General features: G+C 44.8%; 1 pseudogene; it reads left to right on the forward strand.

The window, feature by feature from the left end:
* The first annotated feature begins 12,577 nt into the window (after positions 1–12,577).
* On the forward strand, positions 12,578–13,571 carry LOC122037637 (annotated as a pseudogene).
* Positions 13,572–15,390: the final 1,819 nt, after the last annotated feature.

Below are 15,390 nucleotides of genomic sequence, written 5' to 3' on the forward strand. Positions count from 1 at the left end.
AATCTCCAAAGAGCTTAGCGCGACGCGAAGGAGCTAGCGAACCCATACTACCCATCCAGACCTAGAAGAAAGATCAGCCTTTGCCCACGCAACCCGATTCATCACTCTTAAATCCTCTGCGAAAGTAGCTTAATTAAGATAAAGAAAGTACTAGCTCGAACTGGAACCAATTCAAGACTCCCTGCGCCGGGGTTTCATATTGGTTAAGCTTCCAGAGGTTCACTTCCGGACTGATAGGATGAGAATTTCAGGAAAGAAAGCACTTTCTCAAGGTAATCAAGAAATAGAAGTGGCAGCCGATAGAGCGGATTCCCCAACTCATGCTCTTGGCAAAGAGAATGAGGCAGGAGTGTTCGCACTCGGGTTTCAAGCAGATCTGCCCGAACTCATGCTAGCGGAACTACTAAAGAAAGAAAAGCTCTGAGACCCCCTATAAACTGTGGAATCTCATGATGAATAGCCCCCTGGCTAAATTGCCTTTGCTTGCCACGCTTAGTTCAGTCTACAAGAGAAAGAAGAGATCCTCCTGCATGGCACACACTGTACTTACTAATTATATAAGAATCAAGTTGGTGCCCGGCTGCGGGGAATAAAGAAGGGCGAGATCAAGACGCGAAGTCGAGGGCTTTTGCACCCAGGAGTCATATAAAAGAGAGCTCTAGCTGGGTTAGGAGTTATTCAGAATCTCACTCGGGAGGCAAGGACGAATACCTTTCGAGACTCGGTATGCTTCTCTGAGATCTGCTGGACCAAAAAAAAAGAAAGGGGTGAAGAATCCGGCTCGGTAGCGCAGTTCAGTCATGCTCAGAAGAGTGAGGAAATGACCTATGCGCTACGTACTCTTCAAGTCAAGGGGTTTCTAGGATAATGATAGGTCAACTAGTCCATGGGGGATAGTTCATCTGTTGAATTTGCCTACTCATCTAGCTGGGGATGCAGGGACTAGTATCTGATCTAGGAGGACCTAGGGGTGGAAGATCTAGAGTTTTCTTCTTCAGTAGGAGGGTACCTCTCCGACACCCAAGATAGCGGACCTGGAAGCTAATGCGGAGCTAGGCTAGTTCAAGAGGAGAAGGACATCCCGAGCCAAAGTGATTGGTCGAAATTTCTGTAGAATTTCTTTGGCTTTGAGCTCTCTAAATCCTACTATTGCTGCTGTCAGTGAGCTCAACTTCCGATTCCTTTGACTATAAAGAAGAAAAGGGAGAACCCTCTGTTGAGTTTTGAGTATAAATATCCCCAAACCTAGCTCGATCTACGCCTGCCTTAGGGTCAAGTGTGCAATAGCTAACCGCTCCCTGCGCCAGACCCTAAGAGTGAGTTCATGTTCCATTTACGACCACAGTGGATCTCCTTTTCCAATGGATTCTTCCCCCGAGAACGAGGTCAAAGTAGCCCATCATCTTTTCTTCCCCAGGTCCCCGCTCTCCCTTAAGTCTGGCACGAGTCCAATGAGGAGCTCGCCCATCTGTGCCATATGAGTTTAGTAATGACTATCCATACTTGTAAGAAAGAAGAGTACTTCCACCCGGAGGATAGGGCTGAAGTGCAGCTCTTGACCCAACCTTCCCGGACCCTTCGGTAGAAGTCTAATTGCTCCTATGGAGAATAGCCTTAAATACACGTGACGGTGAGCTCTGGATGGCCCCTCTGACTTAGGTGAGTGAAGGCACAGTCAATTCTTTTCCCTTATGGCTCCTCTTTTAGTCGAAGATAGATCCGGAAATTCAATATAGTAAGTAATTGTAATTGCTCCCTTCTTGGAATTATCCTGCCCTCCCATGAGAGAAAGGACCTCATGTTCAGTTGGGAGAAAGTCATTGTATAATGAATGAATTGAATGACGCGTACGCGCTCAATGCTCGTATGGGAAAGTCAACCATTGATTTCAGAGCTATGAATCTTGCAAAATATGCTGATGGGTGGGGTCGTGAACTTCTTTTCTCGGAAAAGAAGCAAGTGAGGAATAAGCATCGGCTAACTCACAGCAGCCGTGGTAAGGCAGAGGAGCGTGACGCGTGTGAAGAAGGCAACAAGTGAGTGATATGCGGCCCCCGGCCTTACGCAGACAGCTTTCTCAGAATAACCGGTAGTTGCAATTGGAAGCGGAACAGAACCGTAACACGACAGAACTCTCGGTTGGGAATTCAAGATCTCCAGTTGCGAACGAAGAGGAAGACAAGCATTCAAAGTGGAAGTAGCTATCGCTTCAGTAGGTCTCTCGATGGCAGACATTATCATAATGATCGTGACATGAGTTAGGCCGGGAGAAAGATGAATGAAAGGAGCGACTACCCGTACGGGAGCGACTAGGAAGAGAAGCGACTTAAAGATTCGGAGCGACAAATACTAATATATAAGTGATGAGTAGCGACTGAAAGCCGAGGAGCAAGTGAAACGTCGCCGGAGCGACTAAAGAAAGAGAAGAGAAGTTCGCGTCATTCTCATTCGCTCCTTCAAGGTGCGGTTTAGCGGACTCGTTTAGCGAGTTCATGTTGCGTAGTCGACTTCAGGAGCTAATGTAATGACGCGGCGTAGTCGACTTCAGCTAACGAGTGAATTCAATACAATAGTAGTCAAAATGAATGTAAGTCAAGTTAAAGTCAGTGCGAAAGTGATTGATTGAAGAAAGCGCTCAAGTGAGATGAATGAAACGGAGCCACTAATGAGAAGCGACAGAAAGGAAAGCCAGACAGACAGAATGAATATAGAAAGAGAATAAAGACAATCAAGAAGCCAGACTGAAAGAAGAAAGACTCATCATATATAAAGAAGAGAAGCTACAGAGAGGAAAGACAGACAGAACAGAAGTTCGACCGTTAGCGTTAGGGATAGACTAGTTGATAAGGAGCGCTTGCACCGAGAGATGTCAGAAAGATTCTTTACGATAGCCAGACAAGAGGGAGAAAGAGTAGGCGAATAAAATACGAGAAAGAATCGGATCACATCCCACCGCCCATATTCAAGGCATCCTCAAAAAAGAAAGCTTGCTTGCCCTTAACGAGTACGAGTGAAAGCCTCGTTTTATCTTGCTCAGACTCTTGTCATCGATTTTTTATCCATCGATCGTGATAGTTATAAGATAAGGGAACTTTGAACTTTCTAAACGAAAAGTAGAAGAGATCTTATTCGCCTAGGGCTACAGGGACACCGAGGGAGAATACGCACTACTACCTTGACTAAGGATAGGGCTTTGCTCACCGGTTCATAAGTCATTGATATCCTTTTCTTATTCCCTGCCTTTGCTTTGCCAAACCCCCGAAATTGTTCAAACCATCAATCTTGTTCAAAACCACCACAAGATTCAAACTACCAGCAAAACAAATGTCAAATTTTGGATCAGCCTTCAACGTCTTTCTCGGCACCTGCGTCTTGATCACTAGTTGGGCCGCCAGGAGGATCTTGGGGAGTGCCCTCAGTGGGCCTTGTGGAAGGAAAGGCCACTGTCTTATCAGGAACCTGAGTAATGGAGGCCCTTTCATTGGCCTGGTGAGTCAACTCCAAGGTGCCTTTCCTTTGCCTTTCATTGCGTCTTGAGCCACTCCAGTCACTAGCCCAGCCCCCATTTCCGTCTCGCCCACTCGTCTATCGCGAATTAGCCTTTCGATTAGACAACAAAGAAAGGTCGACCTTTCTTTACAGAGCGTCGATTGTCCACGAAAAGTTCGACTCGCATGTGTAAAGCATATAGTTTCAGTAGCATGATTGGAGCTTCTTAGCGCTTAGGCCACCACATAGTTGCTTCTACCCCCCTTAATTGAGGAGAAGGTAAACAAGACTTTCTACGCTACGATCTTTCTTCTCTTATTCTTTTCTTTCTGGGGCAGACCAAAAAAAAAGGAAGAGTAGATTGGCAGGTTTTCCAGTCAAGTATAGTTTATAATCCCATTTTCTAATATGAAAAATAATGGATTCTCTTTGGTCATTTCTCTTCCACGTTATCTCCACTGGTTGCCCCCTTCCCCTTCGTCTTTTTTTTTCGTTTCAAGCATCGACCTTAACTTACCGAACTGGCTTAGTAAAGTCAAGTAGGGCAGAATCATTAGCTGTCAACTGCTCATAGTCAGCAGTGGAAGAGGGGGTAGCTTTGATTGCTCAAGTTGCACTCTCATGGTTGAATGTGAAAAAGAATTGCTTTTGTTTAGCAACAGTCTTATAAGGATGATGCTTTCCCTGTGCGTTATCAATAATTAATAAGGAAGACCTGTATGTGTGGCACGAACGCTATAAGATGGTAGGTCTGACTTTCTTGTCTCCAGAGCATATTACCAATGAAGGAAGCCGCCTCTGTCTTTTCTTTTAGCCCAACCTCTCTGTTAAATAGGCCTATCTAGTCGATCTTTCTCCACCTTTTCTTAATGTTAAAAGGCTATCAAAAGTGGAAGGGATTCAGTGATTGAATTGAAGTGGGAGAGTGAGTGGGCTTGGAGGATTTCTCTCGGAAAGGAGCCACGAGGACAGACATGGGATCTGATCCATACAGATGTCTGTGGTCCGTTTCCGCCTTGTATAGGTCGAGAAAAAAAAGTACTTTGTTACATTTACCATTTACATATAACCACTCTAGGTATGGGTTATGTCTACCTGCTTCATGAGAAATCAGAAGCATTAACTGCCTTTCATTTGGCAGAGGTAGAAAACGTTTTTTAGATACACAGGCGCGAAGCGTGGTAAGGTCTGATCGGGCTTACGAGTACTTAGTCCGGTCCGGCTTGAAAGCAACTAGCCTTCCTTTCTTTTTCTATTTTTGTTTCAGCTTTCCCGTAGAAAAATCCCCGAAGTAGATAGCTAGATCAGATCCTTATAGTATAACCTTATAACTTACCAATGCATTTCCAACCCTTAAGGGCTTTCTTCCTCCCGCCTATACCCCATGCCGGCCCAATCTTGGCAGTATAAGAACTTCTTTCCTATCCTTAAAGGTTCTTCCTAACCCTAAACGAAAGCCCACTCACTCCCTTACTTGAATTAGGAATCTCAACTCGATCTTAGCGGATCTAACTTGAACTCCTTCTGTCTTAGCCTACCATCTTTATCTTCTATCCCCTGGAGCTCTCGTTTTGAGAGGATAAGTAGCTGACCTCTTTCTAGTAATCCCCTTAAGGCTCCAATCTCAGATAAAAGTAGCTCCTGGCTTCTGTCTTGCTGATCGATTTACTTCTCTCAAGTTGAGTTTCTCTTTCAGTTGGTGATTGAGGATTGGCATAGTCAAGAGAAGAATATACCTGACATGCCTAGCTATCTCCCGTGAGCCAGCTTAGATGCCCATTTTGCTATCTGACTGATTAGCATCCAGTTCGGCTACTGCTGATCGTAGTAGGCTTACTGAACTAGCTACTTCTTTCTTGTACAGCTATCTGATGCTATGCTTATCACAGACTGATTCTTTCTCTATTCAGAGACTAGCGGAATCCTTCTGTTACCGGATTTCGGGACCAGACAGCTTTCTTACCGGCTCGGCAGATATCAATGCTCCTGATGTCTGGATTGCTTGCTAATGCCCGGAAGAGAGTGATAGCCTGAAGTCCGCTAACTGCCTTGTCCGGTACTCAACTACTATATTCTGCCCCTCTTCCTCTGAATCTTCCGCCTAACCCTTCACGAGGTGGGATCACTGACTGGCTGTTCCAGAACTGACTTACCCGGCGTGAAGATTATGACAAAGAAAGCTCCAAAACCAGTAAGGACAGGACGGAAAGGAGAAAAGAACAGCTATCACTTCATAAACTAAGGTTTACCAATGCCCTCCCCCCCCCATAGTGATAGGGACTTCGTCAACCCTTTCATCAAGAGCTGGAAGGTCCGCTAATTGGTGTTTGGAGACATAGATCCTTCTTCCCCCTATCGACTGATTCTAAGATTCGGAAAAGGACGCTTTTGACATCCACTTTTTGAGTTCCGAGCAGGGATTGCGTAAATCAATGAAGTCAAGAAGTCACAGTCCGGGTCCAGGTGGAAAACTCATACCAGTACTTGGAAAACTCTAACGCCTCAAGAGAAGCTCTTTCTTCTACTTAGGAGCACCCTTTTGCTAAGCTGGGAAAACCATGTTGATACTGGCCACACCAGAAAAAGAGTCACTCCTCGAGGTAGGTAAGCGACTGGAAGAGTGTTTTTAAGGCTTTCACCAATAGAATAGAACAGCAATAGGCAAGAAGAAGAGAAGGTTTCCACACAGGGTTACTTAATCTCTTTTGCTTCTTAATTGAATTGGTTAGAAAGAATTTCCGCTATAATATGATAGTGAAAGAAAGTGAAACCAAAGCTGTCACTTCGAAGTCTTATGAATCAGAATCAAGATCCGTTTTCAATCGATTCCCCCGGTGCCCCAGACGTGATTGCATCGACAGGAAATCCTACTCCCTTACCTAGGACAGAGAGTGATTGCCGACTTTAGGGAGAAGAGAGGAGCAGCACCCTCATTCCTATGTTATACCCTTCGTGCCCCTCACCCTAGCAGCGGAATTGCCGCTATTCCTTTAAGAGGAGGAAAGAGAAAAGCCTCTTTTTTGACCGAACCTGATTTTGTTTTTCAGGCTGCCTACGTACTCCTTTTTTGGATGGGGATCAGGTTAAACGTAGTTCTTTCTTTTACCAAAAGCCCAAAAAAATATTAGAGCCCTCTTTCTAAAAAGGGCAGTACTGCTTCCTCATACATGAGTTGACTTTTACATAAAGTCAAAAATCTTTATGAATATTCACTATCTGCTTCAACCCATCAGCAGTATTTGTTGGTTGAATGAAACACTTGGAAATCGCCCTTGATTTTAGGTTTTTGAACTTATGCTTCTCGACTCGACTAACTCACACTCCTCTCCTATCTTTTTAAGAGCTGCCATGGGCATTTTTCTTTCCTTGGATGCTGGCTGGCTCTTGCCCCATTCAAAAGGATGAAAATGGACAAATCCATTAAGAGTCTCATTTCTCACTTCTCTTGATTTCCCACCCACCTACCTATCATCTATCAGTCTCCTGAAGCTCCCCCGCTTGGTAGCTAATCCCGCTCGTTGGTATCTGTGAGTCTAGATCTTAGCTTATACTCTCTATACTTCGCATTTCCTTGAGCCTTTCTACTTATGGACCTTCACTGCTATTTCTTTCATACCTGAAATAAAAGGCAAGCAAGTCAGGGATTCCTCGAGCTGCTATCTCGATACCGATCCTTGAAACCCTGAATGAAGGGCACTGCTTAGGTCAGAAAGAAGCGCTGATCCACTTATACTCGCTAGGGGTGACTCTATCACACGCATCCTAGCTTATCTCACTTCTTCCTTGAAGGTCCCACGGACTGTTCGAATCCTTAGCCTGTCCTTGATTAGCTTCCTATCACCTACGCCTCCTCCCAAGAAGTCACTATTCTTTCCTTTCTCCAAGCTTTTGCATTTTTAAAAGGCCTTCACTCGATCTTCATTCTACTATAAGAACTCAAACCTGAGTCCATTACTATCCTGGTCGAGTTCCTTTATTCGTTTTTTCAGAACTCACACTTCGTACCTGAACATGAATAGGCAGCGCTCTTTTTCCCGACGTAAGCCCAGGCTTGCTATCGTTGTGGCTTTTTCCCCTCTTCATTCTCAGGAGAGTGCTATAGCTTGTTCGCTAAATTCCTTCCCGATACCCCTTCATCACGTCTTGGGCAACCAAAACCCTAGCCTTGGAAAAAACATTCTCTCACTTCCCCGGACGAATGGATTTAATATCTTTTCAGGTTCAGTGAGGACAGTCCTTACTATCCTAGCAGCGGTTCCTTTTCTTATCCCGCTTTGAAGCAACTACACTCGCTCGTTAGCCTGTCTGGCTCTCGACCTGCTTCAGTCTCTAAAAAACGTCAGCAGCTGGGACTATTGCATTCGCTATACTTCGTTCTGCTACCTTCCGATGTTGCTTACTACCAAACCGACAACTAACCTTGCTTTTCTACCTTATCAGTAAGAGCTATATTCGGAGACTTTACCTGAATAAAACGGAGACCTAGAACTAAAACGGATTCCTAGCTTCCAGCTTTCTAAAAGCTATTTTAGTTAGCCTAAAGTTGTATTTTTGAAAAAACCTTGGCAGGATCATAGCTATCCTCCCTCCTATCTTCTTGACTCCAAAAGTGTACATCGGTGTAAAAGAGCGAGTTCGGATTGAATAATGTTTTTGGGATAACTGAAAAGTCAATTGAAAGTTCTTCAGCTTAAAGACAAATCCCTTTATAGAATTGCATTGTTAATTGGTACGATCACTCTAGCTGTTCTTTTCACAAGTGCAATGGCTAAGCATATAGAATAAGCGCTTCGAAGATTGGCTTAGTTTAAGGAATGAGAGAGCAAGTTTTTCCCCAAAAATCGAAGAACCTAATGGATCATCCATTTGAAATGGTTGAAAAAGACTGAAGGGGCAAAGCAAAGGAACTCCGATCGGTCAATGAGCTACCTCTATTCAGAGAGAATCCACCATTCCATGCTCTAAGCTGATAGTCGAATGGCTTTACGCTCCTGCACCTCTTTAAATTCCTGTGTTGGTTGGTCCCTTAGCAGCTTTTCCAACTCCCTATCTTCTGTTATCGTATCTCAGAGAAAGAGACATGGCATGGAAGGGAAGATCAGTTTCGGGTGAAGACTCATCTGAGTATGCCTCATATGTCTTTGGCAAAGTCGAGTTCTTTTCTTCTTCATCAGGGAAACTGCTCAACCTCAAGGTTGGGAAAAATCCCTCTACCCCAACTGAATGAATGGCGGGATTGAATCTCTAAAGAGAAGGTCTTCTTCCACGCTTATACCCTTTCTGGGCTTCCATTTCACCGGCGAGGAAGTGAGACTTATAGTAGTAATGAACTCAACTCATGGCCTCTGGTTTAGTGGTTTCACTCGTTGCATCAGACCTGACTTCCCTCGCTTGGTACTCGCTAGCATAGCACTCCGCTCCAAAATCTCCATGTGATCCCTTTCTGTCTCCTTCTCAGTTAGGTCAAGAAGCCCCTTCCTTTTTCTTCATGGAAGAAAGGCGAAGGTGAATCCCTTTCTCCCCTCTTCTCTTGGTACAGCAGCTGAACCCATTCATTGCTGCTTCCTTGGTTGCTGCACCTGCTTCTGCTCTTGGGTTGGTAACGAAAGCTGCTTACCCCCGGCCGGACCTTTCAATCGAATGTTCTGGCTCACCCGAATCCATTCCCGTATTGGTTGATGTAAGAAGAAAGGTGTCCGTGGAAGAAGTGGAGACAGACTCTCACGCTTCGGATTCTTTTTTATAGAGGCTTGAAGATGCCCCCATTTCCTTGGCGTCAATCGGACTTCAAAGAAAGATCGGAAAAGAGGTCAGAGGATAGTGTCTGGTGGGTGTCTATCCAACTCATCGTGGTACAGCAGCTTCCTTTCTTCCCTCCCGGGTTGGTGACTCTGTAATTTCATATATAAAGATAAGGTTTCGCCCTCATGTCACGGCTTTCGCTTGTCGATGAACCCGCCGACATGGCTACCTCAGCCTAAGCTGGCACGAGTGCTTGGCCAATGGTTTAGCTGGGGAGCTTCTCTGCTGACGTACCTTCTTCTGACTAGTTCGCCTTTGCCTTCCTTCCCGCGTACTCAATTCCCTTCAGCTTCAGGAATTGCGGTATGGCTGACTGCTTCTGAGTCAAGGATATTCTGATTATCCCTTCTCCAACTCCAATAAGCTCTAGTTCAAATAGATAAGCTTCCGTGTGCCAATCCGCTTTCAGGGTTCAGTGTGCCTTCATTCCTGTCATTCATCCTGTCTCTTGCTAGTGCTATCGGATTCTCTGTGAGCTTGTTAACACAATCCTGATTTTGCTTATTATATATCGTTCTTAGGATAGCCTATGGCTAGTTAAGGGAGAGTTTCCTATATTATTTTCATACTCTCGGTCAGTGCGATTGTGAGTACGAGACGAGCCAAAGGTGCCAGGTTGAAAGTCTTGAATCCGCTCTTACAGGTCTCATATTCGCTGGTTGAGTGAAAGTGGGAATTTGGTAGGATTCTCGAATTCTTAATGTTTCTTGAATAGCCTTTCCTCTCTTGTCCTTCAGGACAGACACTTTTGATGACTGGTAGGCTTAGGCTCTACTATAGGTAGACGGGTTCAATAAGAAAAGAAAGAACCAGCCCTATGTCTTGAAGAAAGAGGATAGACAGAGCCTGGCAAGGCATGGGTTTGCAAGACAGTCAGAAATAGCAGCAAGTCCGATCTCCTCATCACTTCCTATGTTGGGCCTGTGATCATGTAGCATCGGTATTCCCTTTTTTGATCTATGGGTCCTCAACCTCATAGGACAACCCATACCATGGGACAAGATGAGTCCCAAATGACTCCAGCAGACAATCGATCCACAGTACGGTTACTAGAAAGGGAGGGTTTATTAACCCATACTATAGAATAGAAGGACACTTTCTAACTCATAAGAAAGAGCGGTTATGTAGCAGCAAGAGGAAAGTTCTTTGGCAGTTGCTTTATTTAGCAGCTCCTTATCTAAGACCGTCTTCAATAGCTGCGCTTATTCCAACCAGCAAGAGCGGATACTCACCTAAGAGCAGCGACATCTTTCCACGTGAAAGCAGCTAATCAGTAAACGACTTCTATCTAATTTGATTCTATTATACCCTTAGTGCCCCGTCCTTTGAGGAAGGTTCTTATCTGATAGCGTAAGACATTATTAGGAGTTTAGTTTTTCAGATAGGAGTCTGTAGAAGCCAGTGGTAGAAAGCGAAATCGAGTTTGAGTTCCCCTTGCTATCGGTACAGGTGAGCAACCTTCAAACCAGCAGCAAAGGCAGATGTAGGCAGGCGTGAAGGAGGTCCATGGCTCAACAAAGGGATTATTAAATACTTCCCAGAATCCAACATCCACTAATCTGTATGAATCAAGGGATCAATTCACGAAGAAAGCAAAATCCATTACTGACGCTTAGGGTAGGGCATCATCCTTATGCTTGGGTCGAGAATCTTTCTATTCTTTAGAATCTCTACGGAGTTGGGTTAAGGCAAAGGTTTGAATTGGGCGTCAGAGGCGGCTAACACTAACATTTGAGATAGTGGTATCAGTCTTCGTGCCAGCAGCAGGCCATAAGAAGGGCAGGCTCTTATAAAGTATGGGAGATTCTATATTATATTGACTATAAGGATCCCGCTTGAGAAGTCACTGAGCTAACTAGAAAGACATCTCCTACAGGCTTGGGAGGAACTCTGGGAACTTCCAAGGGCTCAAAGGATAAGAAAGCAATTACTATTCTATAATTTAACTTCTCCTCCTAACTAACTTGGATTACTCGCACTGTGGTTAGTAGCTCCATCGACGCATCGGATGATAGATGACCTCTTGTACATACTTATTTTATATTCTAACTATACTATATATAAGGTCAAAAGGTCAAGATCAAAGGGGATAGAACTCTCATCACACTAATTCCCCATGGCTCTTCCTCTGAAGGGTATTCCTGCTGCATCTGCTTCTGCGGATGAAGGGGGTGACCTCTGGTACCAACAGAGAAGAGATCCTAACTCGGGTACATACTTAATTAAAGAATATTATCCCGTAGAAGGTCCAGGTGTTGCCGTTGGGTATTCTCCCTATCATAAGGGACCAGGCTGACCTTGGTGGTTGAAATATTTTGATCTTTCTCCTTTTCTTTTCATATGAGTAGAGAATGCTCCACGCCGCTCTCCTTTATTTATTGGTATGCCTTTACTTGTCGTTAAGAGAAAAGGTCTCATCTTGTAGTTCTGTCTTGCCTAGTAAGGATCGTCTACTTCTTCGAGATTTTCTTATGAAGAGGTATTTGTTCTTGGACTATGAAGAAAACTTTGATAGACCTGAGCATCCTTCGTTATGGGTGGTTACTTCGCTCCAGGAACCTATTAAGAGCAATGGGACTAGAAATCCTAACATAATAGGAGAATTAGATTTTGGTTATGAGATGACTACGCTCTTCAGATGTAATCTTGAATTTCTGCCTCAGGCTTCATGGCGCCGCGTGTTTGAACATGCGGGATCATTAAGAGGGTTCCTGATTAGAATCTTCTTGATGGTTACTGGTAACCTATCTACAGAGGGAGCTCTTTGCTCTTTGATCTTTGCATGAAGGGTAATGTTGTTAAAAGGTTGGGCTTGCTGTTCGCAGCCCTCTACTTAAAACAGTGTAGTGTTCATCTCCAACGTTATTATGGTGGGGATGAGCGGGAGGTTTCCGACCCACCTGTATTTGTATCATTAAGCCGAACAGGGATTCCAACAATCATTCCAATCCACCACCGGCATATTATTGCCGGAAAAGGGGAGAGGGGTGATCGGCTGGTTCGTCTCTATTTATCGTGGTTCAGTATCTGTCGAATTATAAAGCTTGCTAAGCCAATTGGCAAAAGCTTTTTTGAGTTCGGTTGTGACTGACCCGGTCAATATGGATGGGATCAAACAGGTTCTAGGAATGATAAAGGAATCTTTCTCATCCTTAGAACCTTTGTATCTTCCCTGGATCTCAAGAGTTCCCTTGAATAAAGGTTTCTCTTGGGTTCCGACTTGGAAGTCCACACCCAATGATGACCGGCAGTTTTGCACTAGGCTGTACCTAATATATTTTCATCAATGAAATATGAGGTGGCATCCTTCGCCCGTGATCTCCGAATTCTTCATTCGAAGGAGGGCGTCTTCTCCCCTGGCATTCTGTGGGTGAAGAGGGTCTTATGGCCCTTGGATTACTCATATAATACCAGGATGGTAAATAAGGATCTGACGTTCTACGAAACCAACGTAGGACAGATCTTCGATGAGCTGGCAACAGCCTTTGGAGGCTTTGAGACCAGGTCGGTTGGCTTGCTCCTTAGAGGGAGCCGGGAAAAGACGACTGTTCGCCATAGGAAACTATGTACGACAGCGTCTTCTCCATCCCGTACATGATTGGGGAATGCGGGTTTGACCCCGCCTTCCTTGTGATGGGACCTTTCAACAAGAAGGTCCCTTACATCGGTTAGCCCGGTTTAAACCATCGGAGGTCTTCTCCTTTGATTTCTCTTCGGCAACTGACCGATGGCCAGTGTCCACGATACATGATTTAATGGCATGTATCTTTGGACCTAGTCTGGCTTCATGTATTGTTAATGGTTGCTTGGCACTGTAAGCATTTTTGGTCGGGCCCCCGGGAGTTCCCGATTCATTTGCTTTCGTACCGGACAGCCATTGGGCTATTATGGTTCCTGGGCGCTCTTTAGTCTAACACACCATTATATAGTGTGGTTAGCAGCATGGATAGTAGGCTGGGGACACACCCCATTTACGAGATATGCCCTTTTCGGTGATGACATAGTAATCGCCGACAGGGCGGTGGCTGATAAGTATAGGAAACTGTTAGGTCTCCTAGATGTTTCCATTTCAGAGAGCAAATCATTATGCTCAAAGAGTGGAGCTCTGGAGTTTGCTAAGCAGTTTTGGGTAGATCAAGTTCGTAAGAACCTAACACCTCTTTCTGCAAAGGCAGTCCTTTTTAGCTACTACACTGATCGGTCTCTGCCAGGTGGCTGATAAGTATAACCTCTCGACGGGTGGCCTTATTCCGCCTTGCTGGTGCAGGGTTCCGAGTTAGAGGTCGCATGATGTCCAACCGTCTCTTTCTAGAAGATGGAAACGACTGAGAGTGGTCTCTGAGAAGTCTCTATCGTATCTTCGGCTACCTTTGGATTTATGGTTAGGACGGGGGCAACCCTTGAATCCATATCTGAAGGGAATCATAGTTGAAGAGGTGCGGAGGTGTTGCCAACCCAAGCAATTGGAATTGGTACCCTCTGACATCCTGTGGAGTGAGGGAAAGCAAGATAATCTAGAGTATACCTTGTACCATAACTGATTACGGTTGTGGTTGCAATGGTTGAAATGGTATTGCCTTGTTCCTCTTGGTGAAAGTCTAGCGTACAAGAATCCGCTTTCCGCAGTGAATCACATGTCGAAATACCAAAATGTTTAATCATCTAGATTTGTGCTTGGTCTTTCGCCTACCGTGTATGGTGTAACGGCATCTCGTGCCAAGAAAAAAGAAGGGTGGAACCTGGCTCACAAACCAGGGGGCTTTTGCCCGCTCATCATCAATCCCATTCTACTACTCTGTTAGTACCAATTCTGACTCTTGTCAGTCTCCGAGGGACATCGAAGACTTGGAACTACATCGGCATCTCTAAGATAAACGCTTTAGTCTTGTTGTTGCCGACCATTCCGATTTAATTGGTAAGGCGGATAGACAGGACAGAGTGCTTTCAGAGTTCAAGGAGAAGGGAATTGATAGAGGAAGATTATAGTTCTCCTTTTCTTCCTGGACTGGTATTTCACTAAGGCATTCAAGAGTCTCTTTTTACTAGGCAGTCGAAAAAGGCTTGAAGGCGTTCCGGCAAGCTGCTATGGAAGAATTGATTCCCTAGTGCTGGGTTCAGATTGATTGATGCCTTAGTCCACTTAATGCTAATAAGTCGTTAAGCTTAAATCAATGGTATGGCATTTACAGCTCGCTCTGTCAGTCCACAAGGAAGGTCTCTCTCGCTAGCATTCCACTCGCTTTATCTCTTTTGATGTCTGGCATTCGCGCTTGGGCCACCCTTCTTTGCACGTATGAGATGGGATTCTTTCTTATGGTATTTTCCTTCCTCCCCATTCCCTTGAATCCTTTCCCTTTCGTAGGCTAAGCTTCCCGCCTTCCTTCATACAGGGGAAGTTCTCCTATCCTCGAGGAACTTTCGCTAGAATGAGGAGCAGACTCAGTCGCTTCCTTCTTTCTTCGCCCCAAAGGTCTGCTTTCTATTCTATATAAAGTTTTTCGAAATGCTAAAATTACATTACTTCATGTCAAATAGCTGTTAGCCTTACTTCATCCGCTGAAATAAGACTTGGAAAAGGAACTGAACCTAGCTCACTGCCTTGGCTCTGCCAAAACAGGGGAATAGGGAATCCTAAAGCACCGCGCCCATGGTGTGAGGAAGCTTGGCACGCACCGACCGAAAAATCACTTAATTCCTACCATTAGCATGAACTCTGAACTTCCCGTTGTGAAAAAAGTGTAATTATACCGTCTTTTTGGCTTAATCTGCTAACAGATAGTAAAGAAAGAGAGATGAGAAAGAGCAAGAAAGATTATCAACCAAGCACGTAAGGGTTCAGAAGCTAAGGAAGAGCCGATAACTGGGCTTCTAGAGGCCAGGTCCTTTCACCCCGTTGATTCCATCTAAAAGGCCCTGCCTCGTCTCTTTCTGGCTTATGAGCTCGCCTAAGGCTTAGCGAAATGCTTCAGTTCACTGATGTCTGATATTATTATATAAAATAGAAAGGAGAGCGAGAGAGCTCATTAAGAAGGCCATCTTCCATCCGCCTTACTTAGATTAGATAGGGCAGGGCTAGTACGATACGAGACGGAGAACCAC

Source organism: Zingiber officinale, unplaced genomic scaffold, assembly GCF_018446385.1.
Source record: "Zingiber officinale cultivar Zhangliang unplaced genomic scaffold, Zo_v1.1 ctg70, whole genome shotgun sequence".
In the NCBI taxonomy this organism is placed as follows: Eukaryota; Viridiplantae; Streptophyta; class Magnoliopsida; order Zingiberales; family Zingiberaceae; genus Zingiber; species Zingiber officinale.